The sequence below is a fragment of the Camarhynchus parvulus genome, chromosome 1A (genome assembly GCF_901933205.1).
Source record: "Camarhynchus parvulus chromosome 1A, STF_HiC, whole genome shotgun sequence".
NCBI classification, from domain to species: domain Eukaryota; kingdom Metazoa; phylum Chordata; class Aves; order Passeriformes; family Thraupidae; genus Camarhynchus; species Camarhynchus parvulus.
Window position 1 is genome coordinate 68,430,469 of NC_044586.1, and position 21,955 is coordinate 68,452,423.

The 21,955-nt window shown below is 40.5% G+C and overlaps 1 protein-coding gene across 3 annotated transcripts in view; it reads right to left on the reverse strand.

Annotated features, from left to right (window-relative positions):
* The window catches only part of CHCHD3 (coiled-coil-helix-coiled-coil-helix domain containing 3), a 142,557-nt gene that overhangs the window by 60,289 nt on the left and 60,313 nt on the right, over positions 1 to 21,955 (reverse strand). The gene's annotated exons all lie outside the window — the stretch shown is intronic.

The window sequence follows — 21,955 nt, forward strand, 5'->3', positions numbered from 1 at the left end:
TTCCATATCAAATATTCCATATCTCACATTCCAGATCTCATATTCTACATTTCATATTCCAGATCTCACATTCCAGATCTCATACTCCATATTTCATATTCCATATCTCATACTCAATATCTAATATTCCAGATCTAATATTCTACATGTCATATTCCAGATCTAACATTCCATACCTCATATTCCACATCTAATATGCCATATTTCATATTCCAGATCTAACATTCAGTATCAAAAATTCCACATCTCATATTCCAGATCTAATATTCCATATCTCATATTCCATATCTAATATTCCAGATCTCATATTCCACATCTCATATTCCATATCTGATATTCCATATCTAATATTCCAGATCTCATATTCCACATCTCATATTCCATATCAAATATTCCATACCTCATATTCCAGATCTAACATTCCAGATCTGATATTCCATATCTAATATTCCATATCTCATATTCCATATTTCATATTCCATATATCAAATTCCAGATCTTATATTCCATATCTCATATTCCATCTATCATATTCCAGATCTCATATTCCATATCTTCAAGGCATCTTCATGGGTACCCAAAGCAAATATTCCATGCATAACCATCCCATGATCCCCAAAGCACAGAAGATCTCCAGAACATTCCTGTTGTGCAAAACAGGCCAGTGGCAAAGAAAAGATATAATTAATATTCCATAAAGCTCAGGAGAACTCAGTTAAGGTTTAATTCTTACATTCCAGTCGTGTTCCCCACGATTCCATCCATGAGCTGGAACTAAAACTGACTTTGAAAGGCAATGGGATGGAAGAAAACCTAGGGAAGAACCTCCTGACTGAATTCACTGGCCCCATTTCTGACAAATCCTGAGGGCACAGCTTTGCAGGGTGTAGAGCACAACAGGTCAAGGGCACAGCAACGACAGAAGAGACAAAACCCATCCTTATCCTCCAAGATTTAAGCTGAGCTTAATCCTTTTCCCCTGTCTTGCTGTGTTCCCTGATCACAGTAACATTTATTCCAAGGATATCCCTCAGAATGGAAGATTTTGCTCTGGGAATTTGATTAACTTGGGAAGTTGGGTTGATTTTTGGGTTTGGTTCCCTGTCACCCCTCAAAATAATTAATCATAAAACCAGCTGGATTTTACTGCTCTACAGTGACAGTGCTCATTGTGGTGATCTGTCACTGATAAATACATTATATTATAGTATATTTATAGTATATATATGTATTTATGTATTTATAGTGTATTTGTATATATACATATCTATTTATAGTATCTATAGTATACTATATATAATATACTATATATAATATACTATATATATAGTATATAGAGTATAAAATACTAAATAATCTGCTTATCCAAAGGCTTGCTTCCCTGTGTTGTGAAAGTAACTGGAAGATTTGGTTGGCAAGTAAGAAAATCAGCAAAAAAGAGTTTCTTCCACCCCTAACACTTGTAGAGCGACACAGACACAGCAAAGTTCATATGAATTAATAATAAATAAAATTATTCATTTATACAGGAGACTATAAATATGCCAATAGAGGAGAACTGAGTGCCAAAATACAAACCTGTAAAGTAATATTATATTTATGGGGCTGCAGCAACAAGATCCTTGTGAATGTCAATGAGCTGCAAGAAAATAATTAAGAACAGCCATGTTTTCAATTAGCTGAATGCTGCACTTCAGGTGTAAATGAGGTACTGGAACAGGTTGGTTGTTTCTTCACGAAAAGCTCTGACAGACAAAACCTTTGTTTGGTTGTTTTCTAAAGAAAAACCACCCAAATTTAATACTCAAATCAGATCACTAATATTAAACACAGGTTCTTCACTATCACAGGGAAACTGGACCAAGACTTAAAGGCCAACCTGGGTTTTGTTTTCAAAGGCAGCACCTGGATTTGGACAGCACTGGTAGGAGTTGCCCTCACTGGAAAAATGGATTTCTTCCCTCCAAAAAATTCCAGGAATCACCTTGTACCTGATTGCAGGGACACCTGCAAAGCCATCTGGGACAAAACCAAACCCTGCTCACACTGGATACAACAAAAGCACATTTATTTTGTCCTCTGTGAGGCAGAACAGAGCAAATAAGCAGCTGGTTGAAAACCTATGTTTAATAATTAAATTTAAAAAAAAAAAGGAATCTGTTGCTGGATGCAGCAAGATTCCAAGTGTGTGTGGTCATAAATGGCTATTATTTAAGGTGAGGATAAAAAAATCATTATCAGGTGGTTGAATGTAGGTTTGTAGGCAGATTTCAGACTCAGCTCCTGAAGCCTTTGGCAGTCCCAGGTTTGGAGCATAGACATTTTTTTGTGTCCCTTCAAACCATCCTCACCCAAATTCATGAAATGGTTTGGGTTGGAAGGGACCTGAAAAATCATCTCATTCCAACCCCAACAACCTCCACTATCCCAAGCTTCAAATTCATTAACATCCCAAAAATTCACAGTGGAACTGCTGAGATGGCTCCAGTTTGGGTTTTTCTGGGAAAAGAATGATCTTCTTCAAAAGAAGAGTCCATTTTGAATTCATAAATTAACATCAGCCAGGTGAAAGTCCCTTGAAGGTCCTGCCTCAGGATCATCTCACCAAACATCAGGGGATGGGGCAGGTGGACACCAAGGGACTGGTGATCTCCCAAGGCACATCCAAGGATTCCAGACCTGGCACTGGGGCTGGGGGCTGGAAGAGCTCCTGTTTGTGAGTAAAATTTTCCGAAGGAAATGCTGACCACAGCAATGAGGGCTTTCATTCTCCTGGGAAAGCCCACATGGAATAGCTGCAGGTCTTGGGATGAGCCTGAAGGAAAATCTAAAGGATTAAAGGTTAAAAGGAAGTGGTGGCAGCTCCCTAAGCACCATCCCACAGGAGATCTGCTGGCAGCTCAGGATGGGTGGGATGCACCAGAACAAGAGAGATCTCAAAACATCATCTTCATCATCATCTCAAAACATGATGTTCTCAAGACAAGTTCTTCTCAAAACATCATCTCAAAACATGATCTTCTCAAAACATCACTCTCAAAACATCCTCTCAAAACATGATCTTCTCAAAGCATCATCTTCTCCAAATATGATCCTCTCAAAACATTATCTTCTCCAAACATGATCCCAAAACATCATCCTCTCAAAGCATCATCTTCTCAAAACATCATCCTCTCAAAACAACATGATCTTCCTCTACCACACTGCTGGAGGTTTTCCATGTCTTTTCCAACCTGAGGTTAACTGGATGAGCATATCCATGGGTTAGAGCTAGGTGTGAATTCCAGAGCTGGGAATTCAGGTCCAGGCTTTGAATGTCACATGTAAAACAGTTTTTGGGCATTTCAACAATCATGGTTTGGGCTTGAAGGGACCTTAAGGATCCTCTCCCAAATCCCTGCACAAGCAGCGACATTTTCAACTCCATCAAGCTGCTCAGAGCCCTGCGCACCTGACCCTGGATGTTTCCAGGGATCTGACATCCACTGAATTCCTCTCCCACTCCCCCAGGTATAGCCCTGTGCCTCCACGTTTGCACACAGATAAAATCAGATAAAGCTTCATAATTTGCATAAATTATTATGATCAGTAAAACTACTCTCCTCTTCCACTGCATGGAGTGTCCCAAGAAAAATAATTCCCAATTTCCACATTTCATGGATGTTGAACTGCCCCAGTTTTAATTTTTAACCCTCTGTTTCAGCATATAAATACACTCATCATACTGAACAGGCAACACCAGGAACTTATGGATATTCTTGAGAACAGATGCTGGTTCCTTCCCCCTCAAAGAATTCCTTTTAAATTATCAGCACACACAAAATCATCCCTAAGCACAAAAAAATCGTGTGGACACATCACTTGAAAAGAGGGATGTTCATTTCCATTTGTGAAGGTGGAGAATTGTTAGGAATTGGAAATGGCAGCACCAATAATGTATCATAAAACAGAGTCTTTGACAAGTGTAATTAAAACAAGCTTTTGTAATTACCACTAAATGTGCTACAGTACATTTTCTAAAAATAATGAAGTCCTAAAAGAGCGAGTCGAGCAGATAAAAAAGATCACATTGAGAGGAGGAGGCTAATGGAGAAAATTAAAAAATTGAATTTATGAACAAGTAAGGATCTAATGTAAGAACAGAAGATGTGACAAGAAGCTTCATTTACTGAATCTCATTATAGACCAAAGGAGAAAAACACAAATGTACAAATGCCAAGAAAAGAGTTACACACTCCAATCCAAATGTGAGTCATGGGAATAGGCACGGGAAAAACCCACAGGAACGTCACTCTCCTCCAAGGCAGAAATTCATTGAGGCTGTTGCCGCCGATGCCCTGTGAAGGCTGAGCTAGGACAGAGGCTGGGCAGAGTTCCAGATTGAAGCAGGGATTTATGAAAAGGATCTCCTCCATGGATGCACCTTGGGCAGCACAAGAGCCCAGCCAGGGCTGCACCCAAGATGAACCAAAATGGCCCCAAAATGCCCGGCGCTCCGGGGCTCTCTCCTGGGATCAGTTCTGCTCCATTTGCATCTTGCAGTTCATTGTCCCATTCCAGCTTTAGCCCCGGCAGTCCCACCCTGCTTGTTTTTCTCTCTCCAGCCCACGGGGTTTGTGCTCCTGGGCTGAGATTTGGGTCATTTGTCCTTGGTGCCCAGCTGGAGCAGGAATTGTTTTGTCTCCCTGCTCTGTGCACAGAGATCACCATCCCATAATATGAAGCTCAGAACTGCACACTAAAGCAGCACAGAGTGTGAAAAACAGAAAAGCTAAACCCTGAGGCATCACCCCAACAAGTGCTTCTACTATGCCAGAATAAAAAGCTGAGCAAGGAAAACCTCAGAATGCCTCAGGCTGGAAAAGCCCTCCAAGATCACCAAAGCCAAGCTGTGCCCAATCCCCACCTTGTCCCCAGCCCAGAGCTCTGAGTGTCACCTCCAGGCATTCCTTGGACACCTCCAGGGATGGGGACTCCAAGCCTCCCTGGGCAGCCCCTCCAGGATGTGGGACACTGGAAGAGGAGGAGGCGGATGATTTAGGGAGAGAAGAGAGACCAGAGAGATCCCAGAGGTTTCTGCTCAAACGGGGCCAGGGAAGAGGCCACAGCTGGCACCCCAGGGCTGCATTCAGCTGGGGTTTGAGAACTTCCCAGCATGGAGACACAGAAGCTCTGCTGAGCCTTCTCCATCTGCAAGGGACAGGGCTCATGGAGGAGAAGCAGCAGGAGAGAAGTTCTGAGTCACCACTCACTCACTTGAGAGGACCGCAAGTTCGTCCAGCCTGATTTATTTTATGATCCTACCCCAAATCTAGGGCAGAAAAATCTCAGATTTGTACCAAGTGAGCAGAAATGAACAATTACAGAATGCCAGCCTGGTTTGGGGTGGAAGAGACTTCCAAGATCATCTCATTCCAAGCCCTTCCAGCAGCCCAGGTTGCTCCCAGCCCTGTCCAACCCATCTTTGTACAATATCAGCACTAAAGAAAAGCTGCCACTTCTCACCAAACTCCCAATGAACCATCTGGTTAGCTCAGCTTCAAAACAACAGACTCTGAAGACTTGATTTCCTTGCAAATAAAAATTAAAATACACTCATGACTATTCTAGTGATTAGCAACAGGCAGAAAAGCCTCATGTTTCCATCCAACCGTGGTTCAAAGGAAAAAGAGACGCTGAAAAAATCTGAATTACATCTCTGTGTGTCACTGGGAATGAAAGGGAGGCATGACTTATTCCTGAAACTCTATCCATGCTTTTCAGTCAGCCAACACAGTCCAAGGAGATCAAACATTTTAAAGACTATCTGTACTGCTGCCAGGTATTTGTAGCAATTCAAATATTGTCTCTAACCGTGGCTGACAGCTTCTGATGTTTCAGTCATATGTCAAAGATGGAGTTTTTCACTAAACTGAAAGAAGCAGACTGCTCCACATGAGCCAAAGTGGATAAAACAGAGCAAGAGGACCGTTATCCTGTAAAATTCAGGGAAAAAAACCTGACAGCAAACTGATTTAGGACTGTGTTCTACATCCATCTTTGTTCTTACACTGCTATTGTAGCAAACCATAAATATTTTTGCCATTTTTTACCATGTTCAGAATTGATATCAATGATGATTTTACAGAAATAGTTTTCAATTCCTGGATTAAATAACAGAAGGGTAAAGAAAAGTTATTGCTAAGCACAGTGAGCCAATATTTGATGCATTTTCAAACAAAACATGATGTAAAACAAAGCAAAACATAAGGCAGCACCACCCTTCCAAAAATTCACCACTGAAATCCAAAACGAAGCCAGAGAGAAGAAAATTGCACCTCAGTTGCCTCATACCCAAATATTCAGAGAAAATGTTGAAATTTAAGCTTTCCACCTAGGACTCTTCATTCTTGTGTCCAAACCCCAGCACCATTTATCAACAATGCTGTATTATCATCATTTTAAAAGCCACAATTCTCGTGCTTTGTAAACTGAAGACTCCATGGAATGCACAGAAAGAGTGAAATAATTCTCAGGGATGCAGCGTTAATAAAAGCAATAAAAATTCACCACCTCATTGAAGGCACTTCAAAGCCAACCTCATTTGGAATCCCATTGCAAACCTCCTGGATTTTGTGTTTATTAGAGGCCTCTCAGCATCAGGGGCCATTCTCCAGAGTTATTTTCCATCTGTGAATATCCCACTTTTTCTATCAAGTGACCCAAACTCTGCATGAATTGAGATCATTCCCTCCCAGCACAAGGTGCCTCACTGCTCCATCTGTGATCCTGAGGGCCAATTCCCACTGAAGGCACAAAGTGACAATGCCCAAGGAGGGAAATCCACTTTGGAATAGCAAATGAAAGGACATTTATTGCTGCTCTGCTATTCAAGGGATTGATTTCTGCTCAAGACAAAGAACTGAGCCACTTGTAATTACATCAGGCGCTTCTCAGTTTGAAAGATACAACACAAGCAGAACCTTCATCTTTAGAAGTTCAAAAAGGCAATAAAAATACAGATATCTGTTGTCTTAAAGGTATTTTAGCTGTGTTTTTTGGAATTTTGATCTCGTTAAATTGAATTCTTCTATTTAGTAATAAACAAACCATCAAAACTCATTGATTCAGCCTCAAATTATGCAGCCATTTTATTTCCCAGAGATTTTCCTATTCAGCTGCAGAATAAAAGAACTGTAACCAGTAGATCAGAGTGCAGATGTAACTCAGAAACAAATTCATCTTTAAACACAATATTTGACTTGACAGTGAAATTCAGGGATTAGCCTCACCATTGCCAAGGGAAGATAATTTTGGTGGACTTTTGGAAAGTCCAACTTTCCCAAAAGGCCTTTTGGCATTGAGACAGACAAAAAATTAATGTGGTAAAGAAAATATTTACACTAGTAGTGTGCACATATATCAAACTAAACACTTATCCCAATTAATAAGTCAGTTTTTAGCTCTGTTTCATTTTTTCCAGCACTCCGAAAACTCAATTCAAACAATTAACAAGACAGTTTGCAGTTCTTCATTTTATATCCATAAAATATTTAACTAAGTGTGAAAATCCTAAGTTAATACCATGTAGTTACCATAACTCTCTAAATTACTACCTACAAACAAAGACCCAGCAAACCCCTGGGAAAGTGGGAGAACACAGCAGGATTTAATGCTCTTTGTATTTTAATTACTAAATTACAACGCTGGTCTTTCAGCATTTTCTTTCAAGACTGAACAACCTATTCTGAAAGAAAAGCACCAGAGAATTATTACCTTGAGTAGAACAGGTCTGAAAGGGGCTGGGATTGATTTATGCATCGATTATTGGTGAGCATTTCCTTTTATATAATCCTATAACACGTGTCATTGAATTCCTGTGTCCAACTTCCACTCACTGCACTTTGATTTCTCTTCTCATTTGACTGCAGAGTCTCCAGGGCACAGCCTGGAACTCACTACACATCTGTGCAGTGTTTAACAGAATTAAACTTCAAGCTCTGCTGCTGTTTGTGTTATTCTAACAGAAATAAATAATATTCTAAGCACTGAAAATATTCAAACTGGATGGAAAAAGCTGATTTAATGCAAGACAGGAAGGGAAACAAAGATTCAGCTTAGTGGAGACCATAGTAGAAAAATAAATGACAATAATTTTTGGTTTTAATAAATGACAATAATTTTTGGTTTCGATAAATGACAATAATTTTTGTTTTTAATAAGCCCTTGCCCTGTTCAGATGGCGCATGTCTGAGTGTGCCAGGAATTTGGGAATGGGCAACTGAACAAACCCTCAAAATTATGAATATAATTAAGTAATTGAAGGCAGGAAAAACAGGGAAGAGAGGGACTGATGCTGACATTTCTATTCCACGCTCTGACATCCCTGTCATGAACATTTGCTGACACAACATTTAAAGGGTTTAACACTGCAAGGATTGTTCCAAAAACATGTTTCTATATGGTTCTACTAAAATGTTTATACAGTTTTGTGTAAATTTTTGTCACAGTTGGAAGGAATAAACCAGCTGTCCAAGAGGATATTCAAAAATAATTCAATAGCACAGAAAAATATTTCTATTAATTCTGTGCATAATTCTTACGCACAGAAAAACGTAAAACAAGTAATAATGAACTTCAATGAAATCCTCAAGGATTTCATGGAAATTACTGCATTGAAATGGCCAAAAAGATCAAACCAGAGAAGATCATGGCAGGTAAAATCCCAGAAGGGTTTGGGTTGGAAGGGACCTGTAAGTGCCACCCCTGCCATGGCAGGGACACCTCCCACTATCCCAGGGTGCTCCAAGCCCTGTCCAACCTGGCCTTGGACACTTTCCAGGGATGGATCCAATGAGGATGAGTGGAAAATAACTTGGAAAAAAAAGTCAGCATGAGCCAAGTGAAGCTATTTTATCCTGACTACAAATGTCCAGAGAAAAACTTGATTTTCCTGCAGGAAAAGCCAAGGCAAACTCGTCCTGTATGTTAAAACAGCAAAATTAAAACAGGAGGAGATTTATTAAAAAAAATGGAAGGAGAAGACAGCACCACAACAAGATCACAGTATTTGATACAAATAAAATTCAGATCCTCCCAGAGCTCTGGTCACTCTCTGTGTATTTATATTCTGGTCACTGCAGAGAAAAGTTTTGGAAAAGAAAAAGCTGGAGATAGATAAAGACCAAACCTCTGAGAAGAGCTCTGTGTACAGGAGAGAGGTACACAAAATAATTAAATGTTCAGAGAAGGAGAGCCAGGTTCTCCTATTTACTCCCTCTCATAATACAAGACCAAGGAAATATTCAGTGAACAGTGAAATTGAAAAGCAACAAATTTGAAACCAATTAAATGCATAATTAACCTGCAGAACTCATTGCCACAAGTTATCAGCGAAGCCGATCGCTCAGCAAAACCTGAAAAGTTGAGATGTTTGTATTACCTCTGAAAACACCCACTTTTACCTTTAAACTACCTCAGACTCTGGATTCCTTGGAGCATCAACCCTCCTTTAACAATATAATATTATTTTAAACAATTAACAATACTGAAATCTGCCATGTGTCAATTATTCGAGATCATAAGCAGAAGGCAACTCCAAGGAACTATTTAATTTCTAGTGGTGTCTGATAAAAAACCTGATTTGAGTCCTAAATTTCAGCCCCTTTCAGCTGCTGTGAAGCTGTTTTTACACAGCCAGGGAAAAAATAAGTTTAAAATTGACCTTGCCAGCTTTTTTTACCACACTCAAGATGAGAATTTATATGGGGATGACAGATCCACACCCAGAGCTTTGTGTAGAGCTGCCTCTCCTGGTTTGGGGCAGCAGCTAAAGGGGATGAGGAACTGCTGGGAAATGGAACTCGAGATATAAAACTACAGAATCTCATCAGCAGGGAAAATAAAGAGTTAATGAGGAAATTAAAACCGCTGAGCCACAAACCCTGACTGCATCCAATGGCTTGAGCAAGTCTCTGCTCAGTGAATTTCCCAAAATCGGCCTCATCGTCCTGAACACAGAATTCCAGGCAGCAAAAAGAGCAATTTCCAGCCTGAAAAAGAACAAAAGTGCTGAGGAGCACATGGGAGACAGGGACAGTGATTCCATGGCCCAGGCTCACCAAAGGAAACCACCACTGCTGCTCCTCAGGCTTCTGCCTTCCCACTTCCACTCTGGGAGAGAAGGATCCAGGGAAACCTCAGAGCCTGCAGGGCTCCAGGAGAGCTGGGGAATGTTCCCCTGGAGCAGGGAAGCACCCAGGCAGAGCTTCCAGCACATTGCAGGCCTGCAGGGGCTCCAGGAGAGCTGCAGAGGGACTGGGGCCAAGGCCTGCAGGGACAGCACCCAGGGAATGGCTCCCACTGCCAGAGGGCAGGCATGGATGGCATCTTGGCAATGAGGAATTCCTGGCTGGGCTGGGATTGCCAGAGCAGCTGGGGCTGCCCCTGCATCCCTGCAATGGCCAAGGCCAGGCTGGACACTGGGGCTGGAGCAGCCTGGGACAGTGGGAGGTGTCCCCACCCTGGTTATCCATGGTGCCTTTCGTGCATCTCCTGAAAATGACCCCAAAATTGAAGAAGTGCCATCCCATGCAGGAGGATGAGCTGTGCCCTTGGGTCAAAGCCTTGTGTAGCCTCAGGAAAGATTCCTTTTTTCTTTTCTTTTCTTTTCTTTTCTTTTCTTTTCTTTTCTTTTCTTTTCTTTTCTTTTCTTTTCTTTTCTTTTCTTTTCTTTTCTTTTTTCTTTTCTTTTCTTTTCTTTTCTTTTCTTTTCTTTTCTTTTCTTTTCTTTTCTTTTTTCTTTTCTTTTCTTTTCTTTTCTTTTCTTTTCTTTTCTTTTCTTTTCTTTTCTTTTCTTTTCTTTTCTTTTCTTTTCTTTTCTTTTTTCTTTTCTTTTCTTTTTTCTTTTCTTTTCTTTCCTTTTCCTTTTCCTTTTTTTCTTTTCCTTTTCTTTTCCTTTTCTTTTTCTCTTTTTTCTTTTCCTTTTTCCTCTTTTCTTTCCTTTTCCTTTTTTCTTTCCTTTTTTCTTTCCTTTTTTCTTTCTTTTTTTCTTTCCCTTTCCTTTCCTTTTCTTTCCTTTTTTCCTTTCCTTTCCTTTCCTTTTCCTTTCCTTTTTTCCTTTTTTCCTTTCCTTTCCTTTCCTTTCCTTTCCTTTCCTTTCCTTTCCTTTCCTTTCCTTTCCTTTCCTTTCCTTTCCTTTCCTTTCCTTTCCTTTCCTTTCCTTCCCTTCCCTTCCCTTCCCTTCCCTTCCCTTCCCTTCCCTTCCCTTCCCTTCCCTTCCCTTCCCTTCCCTTCCCTTCCCTTCCCTTCCCTTCCCTTCCCTTCCCTTCCCTTCCATCCTGTCCCTCTTCTTCCTTTTCCTTTTCCTCTCCCTTTCCCTTTTCCTTTTTCCTTTTCCTTTTCCTTTTCCTTTTCCTTTTCCTTTTCCTTTTCCTTTTCATTCCTCCCCTTTCCCAGGTTCCCAGGGACACCTGCCAGGAGTCAGAGTGCACTCTGTGCAGAGTTTGGAGGCCCCACAATCCCTGCATTTCCCATTATTTTAACACTATTTTTTTTTCTGTTGTGGGTGAGAGCGTCTGGAAGGGAAAGCAAACACTTAAAAGCGCTTTCTAAAAAGAGGTTTCATCCCAGTCAATAGGATGCTTCAGGAAAATAGAAGCTGCCAAGTACTTCTATAATAATAGGGAAAAAAACCCCCACCAGCCTCTTTTGGGAGTTGCTAAAACATGTCAATTTTTATACAATCTTTCTTTTTTTCTGCCCAACGCTGTGAGTGCTCAAAAGCAAAGCTCTCTGCTGGATTTGTGAAGTGTAATTTTTTTTCCTGCATGCCTCCAATCTATTTGTCATGCAACACAGGCTGTCCTAGCCCACAGTGAGAATTAATGCTTAATTTTCTAAACGTGGAGAGACACACCAACTATTTGCACAAGTAATGGCACTGGTATTTGCATGAAATTGAGAATGGCAAAGAATTGCTCAAATTAGATTAATTTGGAAATGATAGAAGAGTTACAACTTTGCTCTGTCCTTTAAGAGGAAGAGAGAAAATGTGCAGAACAAAACATGACTGATCATAAATAGAGAAAAAGAGCTCATAAAATGTTTATTCAGCCTTTAGAACAGAGTACACGACACCCTGCTGAGACTCAGGTTATTCAACAAGATGTGGCTCTGCAATGAAACAGGAAAAACACCTGGGTGGGGATTGAAGGAATTCTTCCCTGGGAGGTGAGGAGGGGCTGGAATGGAATTGCCAGAGCAGCTGGGGCTGCCCCTGCATCCCTGCAATGCCCAAGGCCAGGCTGGACACTGGGGCTGGAGCAGCCTGGGATGGTGGGAGGTGTCCCTGCCATGGCAGGGGTGGCACTGGGTGGGATTTAAGGTCCCTTCCAACCCAAACCATTCTGCAGTTTCATGAATAAAGGTGGAAAATGTGGATGGTGAGGCTGGAGAGGGGCTGGGAACACAAACCCTGAGAGGAACCCCTGAGGGAGCTGGGGGTGCTCAGCCTGCACAAAAGGAGACTCAGGGCTGCCCCCAGCACTCCCTGCAGCCCCTGAAAGGTGCCTGTGCCCAGCTGGGCTCGGGCTCTTTCTCCAGCAGCTCTGACACAAGCAGAGCACACAGCCTCGAGCTGTGCCAAGGGAAATTCAGGCTGGAGAGCAGGAAAAAGCTTTTCCAGCAAGGGGGATAAAGTTCTGCAATGGCTGCCCGGGGAGGGGGTGCAGTCACCATCCCTGGGGGTGTTTAACAAGCCTGGATGTGGCACTGGGTGCCAGGGGCTGGGCTGGACTCCATGGCCTTGAAGGTCTCTCCCAACCTGGTCATTCTGTGAATTTTCTGTGTGAAGGAGTAAGGCAAAGTTTGGGTTTCTATGATTTTACACCCTCCCCAAACCAACCTTCTCCAACACAACTCCCAGAGGCTGCATGAACATCCCCAGGTTTTGTTCCCTCTCTTCAAGGCCGGGTTTGCAGCAACCTGGTCTAGTGAAAAATGTCCCTGCCCATGGCAGGGGATGGAACTGGATGATCCTGACGGCCCCTTCCAATCCAAACCATTCAACAATTCAATGAGAAAAGCAGGTCTTCCAACCTGGTCATTCTGTGAATTCTGTGAAATGCTTTTCCTGGCACCATGGCAGGTCCCACAGGCACTCACAGGCCCAAAGAGCTCAGCTGGTGCTGCCAAACCACAAAGCTTCCAGAGGATGGAGTATGTTGTTCACACAGACATCCACAGCAAATATTGAAAAAAACCAGGTTTCTAAACAAATCTGGAGTCCCCTCCACCTCTGTTTGCAAGTTTATTTCCTGTTTGATGGGGAAGATTCAGTTTTAGCACACAGCACCTGTGGATGTACCTCAGACTGGGTGCCAGGGTCTGCCTGAGGGGTTGGGCTGGGCTGGACTCCATGACATTGAAGGTCTCTCCCAACCTGGTCATTCTCTGAATTCTGTGTGTGATCCTCAAGTTCCCTTCTACCTCACTCTAAAGAAATTCTCCTTTATAAAAATTTTTAGGGCTAGAGGAGTAACAAATACAACAGAGGTTAAGAGATTTCAAAAAGAAATTTCAAAAGGGGGGAAAATACATCTTTGCAACGCAGGAAACAAGAAATTATATTACATGTTTTATATATAGCTATAATTGCATTTAATTGCCTTGCTACTATCAGCAAGTTATCCCATCTATCAGCGTGGTAACTCAGATATTCAAGTTCACCTGACACTCTGCCTTTATTTAACACAGATACCCACGCATGGAGAGGCTAAAAAACTTGATTTTCCAAGAGAAATCCCACTTTTCTCAAAATAACTTTCTTTTATTTTTATTAACAATTTCTTGTTTCTTATTCTGTAGCAATCTCTGACCATCCAAAACTATATAAAAATTATTGATATGCAGGAAAATACTCACAGGGATCTTCCAGTGCATTTAGAATTAGAGCATGACAGAAGGGTTTGGGTTTGGAAAATCATCTCATTCCACCCCTTCCATGGCAGGGACACCTCCCACCATGCCAGGCTGCTCCAGCCCCAGTGCCCAGCCTGGCCTTGGCCATTGCAGGGATGCAGGGGCAGCCCCAGCTGCTCTGGCAATCCCAGCCCAGCCAGGAATTCCTCATTGCCAAGATGCCATCCATGCCTGCCCTCTGGCAGTGGGAGCCATTCCCTGGGTGCTGTCCCTGCAGGCCTTGGCCCCAGTCCCTCTGCAGCTCTCCTGGAGCCCCTGGAGCCCTGGAATGTGCTGGAAACTCTGCCTGCAGCCTTCTCTTCCCCAGGTGAGCACCCCCAGTTTTCTCCATGGCACAGGGGCTCCAGCCCTGATTTGAAACACAGACAAAATCTCTACTTTACCTTTCCAAACCCAGCCAGTTCCTGGCAGTGACAATTTCTCACTCCCCTCTTTATCCCATGGAGCTCTAGCAGGCATTTCCTCCATTCCATCCCATCTCTAGGTGGACAGGGCTGTATTTTCCATGCCCAAGGTAAATTGTGTTTGGGCACTGAGATCCTGACCAGGAAACTCTGATAGAAGCAGAATTGTCATTCCTTCCAGTGCTCCCAGAAATTCCAGAGGAAACCTGGAACTGGGAAATCTCTGGTATGTGGAATATCACCCCAGGTGCAGAAATTCAGCTGCTGTAAACAAAAACTGAAATTCAAGGTCTGCTCCTGTTAAAGCTTAATATGTAATACAGAGTCAGCAATAATCTTATTTAATCATGGGAAAAAACCCTTCCCAGAAATTCCAGAGGCAAGCTGGAATTGGGAATCTCTGACATGTGGAATATCACTCCAGGTGCAGAAATTCAGCTGCTGAAAACTGAAATTCAAGAGAATCTTGTTTGCTCCTGTGAAAGTTTAATCTGTAACACAGAGTGAGCAAAAATCTTATTTAATGATGGGGGAAAACCTCACATCTCCTGAAACTTAATTGGAGTTGATTAAGAGAAAACCAGACACAGCAGTTTTGCCTGAAATTTAAGCTGTGAGGGTTCAAAATCTTAAGAGAAAAACGAGTTTTCATTTTTCTACATCTGTGCCAAAAAGTCCAAACTGCACATGGTCTGTGCTTCACATAAATAGAGCTGCTGCATTAATGAAGACGTTAAAAAAACCCCAAAACCCCCAAAAACTGAGATAAAATCAATGAGCAATCCTCAGAGTGAAATCTGCCTATTCAAACCAGACATTTTATTTTTATTATGTTTGATTTTTTCCTGCCAGGGAGTTTAGGAGTCTCACCTTTCAATGCTTTTACTTCTGCCAAAGTCTACATTACTCTAAAAACCAGAGAAATATTCCAGACAACACAGGGAATATTTTTATTTTTATTCCTAAATCCATATTCTAGCAGCAAGCAAGTAGATTTTCAATGGAAGTATTTAATGCTCAGGGTACTCAAATTAAATGTGAGCCAATAATGGAGCTGTGGTCAAGTGACATAAAAAATGCAGGCAGGGGTTTGGAATTCTTAATTCCACCAAAATTAAGCTGGAAAAAGAAGAGGTGAATTTTTTTTGGCGTGCTTTAGGCACACAGGTGGATTTTTTCCTCATTCTGAGTATAAAATTTCGACCATCTGTGTGTGTGACTAGATATAAATATATTTATATTATTTATAAATGTATTATTTGTTTATTTATATTTATCAATATTTATATAATTTTAAAATATTATTTATAAATATAATAATTTATATTTATGTCTATACTTAATTTACTACCTAACTATAAATCTTCCCCTGAATTCTATGGGACCAAAACCAGACATTGATACTTTTACAGGGGGTTTTTTTGTTTGTTTATTTTTAATATAACACGAAGTATCAAAACCCCTGAATATTTCATTTCCTCTTTGCTCAGCTCCTCAAAAAACTCCAAAGCTTTAACACAAACATTCCCAAACTGCTCAAAAGCAACAACAATATTTTAAATTAACTTTTTGCACAACTGAAAAGCAAATCTGAAGACAAAGATTCACCCTTATAAAATTGTATAAAATTACTGATAAGGGTGCAAGCACTTAGTGTGCTCTGAGCTCCATGACAGGAATCACCTTTATCCTCCTATTCCCTGAGTAGAATTTAGATATTGTATCTATAATTTAGGGAAGGAATAATTTTGGATGAGGATATAGGATTTTATTCCCCTCTCTGCTTGCAGATGTATTTACGTGCAAAAAAAAATTTTAAATTTCATAAAAATTGAGTAGCAGAGATGGTAAAACCTCAAGCACAGCTCATCTCCTGCTCCCGAGATGTTCTCAGAGCAAGACTGATAAATCAAGAAGATACAGAAATGCAAGAATTATGGAAAAATGAAAATAAAATGGGGAAAAAAAGAGATGAATCTGGCAAAGGTGACAAAATCCCAAATTATAGCTTGAGAATCTGATTTACCAAAAAAACCTGGGAATTGCAACTGGAAGAAGGGAATTTTCTTCTTTTCTGGTGGATTTCTTTTTCTTTTTTTAAGCTATTGATGGATTTTTAAAAATTAAGATGCACTCACAGCATGAGGAATGGGAGGTACAATCCTGCTGCTCTTTCCCTCAGGATGTCTGCAGTAAAATGATTTCTAATATTTACAGAGATACAAAAAAAAGTGTGGAATGAAATTCAGAAATTCATAATTACTCTTGTAAGCAATTCAAAGAGGGTATTAAAAAAAAAACCCTCTGGATAAAAAGGAATAAAAACATCTAAGAGAAGAAGTCAAATGGAGTAGGTTAATAATTTGTATTATCTTATCACTGAGGTTTAGACAGCCATAAACCCATAATGGCAAGGAAATTTAGATTTAAAGGAGAAATTACATCCATAACCTTACCCACTTGCTTGAATATTAAATTTTTAAAAAATGAATGATCTGCTTATGAAAAATATCAGCTCAGAACCATCTGAGCACAGCGCAGGGGGAGGCTGGATCCCCATTTATCGTGGAACCATTCCCACTAATGGAAGCACTCTGGAATTCCATCAATAAAAGTCATTATCATAAAACCTGGCTCCACTCTGTCCTACTCCCTTCACCCCAAAACATTGATTTATTTAGAAAAAATTATTTACATTTGACATCAGTGCCACATTTGGGACAGGTCTGAAACATCACTTCAGGCTTAAGAACCAAATTCAAGGGATCCTCTTTTCCAAAATTCCTTGAAAGCTTCATGAGGAACAAAAATTACATCAAATAATCAAGTTACAAACCCTCCTTATTTAACAGCTTTGAGTGATTCTTGTTAGCACAAATTCTTCCTGCCTTAAATAAACTACAAAGGTTTTTGTTTGGGTTTTTTTTTTTTTTTAGAACTGTGGGGTCTATTTTTATGTAGAAATATTAAAAATATAAAAATTAAAAAGCCAAGCACTCAGCATGCAACAAAATCCAGCCATGCAAGCTCCACATGCCCACAGAGAGATCTAAGGCAGGAACAAATTAATTTAATCTTTTTATTTGAAGGTCCAGGACTGGAGAGAGCTGCTGAACATTTGCTGGAACCTGTGTCACTCTGATCTGCATTGTCACAGAAAAAGCTTTCAAATTAAAACCATTCCTAATAAATGAAAGCAAGGCAGAGAGCTCTGAGGATTAAATGGGTTCAGGAGAGGCAGAGAGTGAAAATAAATAAAAATACAAAATTTCTACAGTGCTCTCCCACCATGTCAGATCCTTATTTTTCCTAAATTTTGTCCTAAAATCATTTTTAATCACTACATCCATGAAAGCCATGGTGGAAGGAGGAATGCAAAGTGAAATATCAGCTGTACCTGATGTCATTCTGCCCCAACTCCAATGCAACTGTGACTAAGAATTCAATCAATCCAGAAACAGAAGCAGGAACTTTTCTGTTCTAAAATTAAAAATCAGAGGCCAGGAGTTTCAATTTCCCACCTGTTAGTACAGCAGGGTTAATTAAATCCATTCCTCTGTATTTCAGTCTCTATTTCCAGAAAGAAAAACTGGCAGTGATAATTTTATAGAATCTTTGATCAGCACTGACGCTGGGAATGCAAAGCAATCAATGCTCACTCTTATAAACAACCCAGGTAAATATTAAATGCATTCAAATTAAAATCTTGTGCTAATTCAGCCTCAGGGTAACTTTGAGTTGGTGTCTTCAAAACTTATTTTTTATTAATTTTCTGTGCTCCAAGCAGTTTTTTTTGTGATGATCATGTGAGGATTTCCACCAAAAGCCAACAAAAAAAATCATGAATTCAAAATACAGATTTGGGGAGACGTTTTTGTCTTTGTTGGGCTTGGTTTGGGGTTTATTTGGGTTTTATTGGCTGGATTTTTTTCTCAGAATTAAACTTTTTTTTCACTGTTTTAATATCCCCATCCCTGGAAGTGCCCAAGGCCAGGCTGGATGGGGTTTGGAGCAATCTGGGATGGAGGAAGGGGTGTGTGGTCATTAATTGTTGTAGGGTTGCTGTGGGTCTAAGGATGAGGGGAGAGATGAGAATTGACTCCAAGTTCTCAGAAGGCTGATATTATATTATATTATATTATATTATATTATATTATATTATATTATATTATATTATATTATATTATATTATATTATATTATATTATATTATATTATATTATATTATATTATATTATATTATATTATATTATATTATATTATATTATATTATATTACATCACATCATATCAATATATTAAAATTATACCAAAGAAAGAGAAAGGATGCATCAGAAGGCTGGAAAAGAATGAATAATAAAAACCTGTGACTGACCAGAGAATCTGACACAGCTGGCTGTGATTGGACATTAATTAAAAACAATTCACATGCTGGGTGAACATTTCTTTAAATCACATTTCAAAGGAGCAAAACATGGAGAAGCTGAAGCTTCCCAGCTTCCCAGGAGAAGAAATCCTCTGAAGGGATTTTTTAAAAAATATGCCAATAACAGGGGTGGAAGGAGACGATCCCAAAGATCCCTTCCAACCCAACCGATCTGGGATCCTGGTTGCTAAAACCAGATTTTGAGGCAAACCAACCCCTTTTAGCTGAGCCAGGTTTAGCACTGGATATCTCTAAGATCCTTCAAACCCAACCCATTTCATTACTGTACGAAATGAAAACAAGTTTTGATAAAAAATTCCCTCCTCTCACCTACACCTCTGTGCCCACGAAATATTGCAGACATGGTGGTGACAAGTCCAGCACACCCAAAACATAACAATTTCTCTCTTTTCACTCCAATTGTGTTTAATTATTATCTTTTCTGTGCGCAGCTCTTACAGGGATGACACCCAAACGATCAGGGAAGGTCATGTAAAAGGAAATTAAAGACAGGAACAATGATTATGGACGGAAGGCTCAGCTTGATGAAGCTCATTCTCTGAAATTATTCCTTATCTCAGCCCCCATCAGCACTCACCAGCTCCAGTTCCAGCCTGCTTTCCTCCAAGAAATTTTTATTATTAACTCTTAATATTAACTTTGCTGAGGTAAAAACAAGCTGATCTAGAGAGAGCCATGTTTTGAAATTAAAGTGCCACTACAGGTCATGCTGGAAAATAAAATGAAGGAAGAAATTCTGTGTACAAAAGGTCTTTCCCAACCACTGAGTTAAAGAGCCTGAAAAAAAAATGCTATTTCAGGAAATTCTGTGCATTTTTAAAGACTGGCAAGAAGTGTTAAGATAAAGAAATCTTCCAGACACACAAAATGCATTCCTGTAGGCGTCGAGTTCTTCATGGGCACTTTTTATTAAAAAATAATCCAAAAATAAAATACATGTGCTGGGGACAGAGGGGTTCCATGGAGTGATTAGTGCAGGGCTGGAATTGCTAAACTGTCATCCTCAGGTTTTAATTGTCCATAAAACCAGCCAAAATTAAGGTTTTTTGAAAAAATGACATCTTTATTATTTTCTTTTCAAGTACAACATATTATTGGCCTAAGTCATGTTCATTCTCTTTTTATTATACTCAATTTGATTTCCAAAGGAAAAAAATGTTTTAAACAATAAAGAATTGCTAAAATATCTGTAATATATTAAATAATATAAAAATCTGTAAAAATATTTGAAAATATTTAACCCAATATTGGTTGTATTCTGCTTATTTTCACGCCCTCCAGCTTGAAAATAATTTCTCCCCTAAGCAGAAAAAGAAATAAAAGAAAAACTAATAAGGGGGAAAAAATCTATTTGCTTTTCTGAACTAGTTTTTTTTAAAGCTTGTCAGTTTGTAGCTCCTCAAAGCCTTCTCTGACTGAAGATCTGAATGAAGAATTCTGGAAATTCAAGCTGGAATGTTGCTGCACTGCAGGAATTTGCCACATGGGGGATCCCAAAGTGAATGGACTTGAAAGGAAGTCGGGGGGAAAAGCCATGGGATGATGCCATGGAAAAGATGGAAAATTCAGGGTTTCCATTTAAAAAAGGACAAATCCAAACACGGAAATGTGTTGTTCACTATTTAGAAAAATATCCTCTTTTTTCCCCTCCTCTGAAGCCAGAGCTATACAGGTAAATTGCTTCTGGCAGTATAAAATGATAAAAATTCCATAATTTGATTGATTTTCAGTATTTGAATCTTTTCTATTTTGCAGAGATGTCAACTTAAAAATGAATTTTCCATCTGTAAATGCATCCCCACACAGGAACGCATGCATGGGCATTAGCACACGTGTCAAATCTCTATTTCATGCTAAATATTTTCACTGTTATTTCAAGAATTCACACTTATTCACACCTAGGAGTAAGTCTGAGGTCTGAAGCAAACCACATTTCATTCCTGGAGTAAATTAAATTTTGTTTCACTTCACTGCTGAGCATGTGGGGGTGCAAAGGAGGATTTTTTGCTGGAACTGAGATTGGTACCAAGAATTTGGGCATTAATTTGTGCTTTTTGTATTCCCTTAACATCCCTCCGACTTCAGCAGAGCTCAGCACGCAGGTGGGCAGCTGCTCTCAAAGAGAAAAATACATGAAAAGGCCACGTTTAAAAACATTTACTGCCCAAGGGAACTGATAGAAGACATGGATAAAAATCCCATTTTTTCATCATTGTATGTCAATGCCTGTTTATTTTACTTTATGACCGATTTGGAAGGAGATCTTTCTGAGGCCACTACTTGATACACATTGCACTCCTCTAAGTGGTGTTTTAAAAAGGATTTTAGATCGAAGTCTTGGAATAATTCAATTACAGAATCATTGAATCATTTCGGTTGGAAAAACCTTCAAGGATCACGAGTGCAACCATTCCCAGCTCTGCCAAGGCCACCCATGTCCCCAAGTGCCACATCCACAGGGCTTTTAAATTCTCCCAGGGATGGGGACTCCAGCACTGCCAGGATAGCTGTGCCAGGGCTGGACAAACCCTTTGGGGAAGAAATTTTCCCCAAAATCCCCCCTGAGCTGCCCTGGCCCAGCCTGAGGCCGTTCCCTCTGCTCCTGTCCCTGTTCCCTGGCTGTCCCCTCCTGGCAGGGACTTGTGCAGAGCCACAAGGGCCCCTGAGCCTCCTTTGCTCCAGGTCAGCCCCTTCCCAGCTCCCTCAGCCCCTCCTGGTTCTCCAGCCCCTTCCCAGCTCCCTCAGCCCCTCCTGGTTCTCCAGCCCCTTCCCAGCTCCCTCAGCCCCTCCTGGTTCTCCAGCCCCTTCCCAGCTCCCTCAGCCCCTCCTGGTTCTCCAGACCCTTCCCAGCTCCATTCCCTGGACCCTCTCCAGCCCCTCCAGGTCCTTCCTGACCTGAGGAGTGTTGCAGACATTCTCTTTGTGAAAAATCCATTCCTTAGGATTTTTCCTTCTGAGAATCTGTGGCCTCAGAGACAGACATAAGCAATAAGTTATCTGCTGCTGTGGAATGCAACAGGTCTGTCTGGATTGGCCCATCTGGGATGTTTGGAGTTGGTGGGCAATCCAGGACTGAGCTCTCTTGGAGACAGCCCGGAGAGCGAAGTTTGTTATTCTTCTTTCTTTTCTATTCTTAGGTTAGGTAGC